At 48.5% G+C, this 400-nt stretch overlaps 1 protein-coding gene across 1 annotated transcript in view; it reads right to left on the bottom strand.

Annotated features, from left to right (window-relative positions):
• The window catches only part of Tigit (T cell immunoreceptor with Ig and ITIM domains), a 16,729-nt gene that overhangs the window by 15,348 nt on the left and 981 nt on the right, over positions 1-400 (bottom strand). The gene's annotated exons all lie outside the window — the stretch shown is intronic.

Genomic DNA, 400 nt, shown 5'->3' with positions numbered 1-400 from the left:
GAGAGAGAGAGAGAGAGAGAGAGAGAGAGAGAGAGAGAGAGAGAGAGTATGAATCATAGAGAAAGGAAACTTGACAAGTAACTCTACTTCTCAGCCAGAAGTAGCAGCATATGTTTTTAATCCCAGTAACATGGGGGCTGAGGCAGGAGGTTCATAGTGAGTTCCAGATCAGCCTTGGAAACATAGTAAGACCCTGTATCTGTCAAAGAAACAAACTAAAGTAAAAGAGAAGGGGAAGAGAGGATAATGAGAAAGAGGGGGGAAAGGGAAAGGAGAAGGAAGGGAAGGAGAGAGGAGGGGAGGGAAACATAGAGGAGAGAAGGGGTAGGGAGGGGAGGGGACAGGAGGGGAAGGGAAGAAGGAGGAGAGAGGAAGGGAAGACAGGCGAGGAGAAGAGGAG

This window comes from Grammomys surdaster, unplaced genomic scaffold, assembly GCF_004785775.1.
Source record: "Grammomys surdaster isolate TR1022 unplaced genomic scaffold, NIH_TR_1.0 125901, whole genome shotgun sequence".
NCBI classification, from domain to species: domain Eukaryota; kingdom Metazoa; phylum Chordata; class Mammalia; order Rodentia; family Muridae; genus Grammomys; species Grammomys surdaster.
Note: the sequence above shows the minus strand (reverse complement) of the source record. Positions and strands in the feature narration are given on the sequence as shown.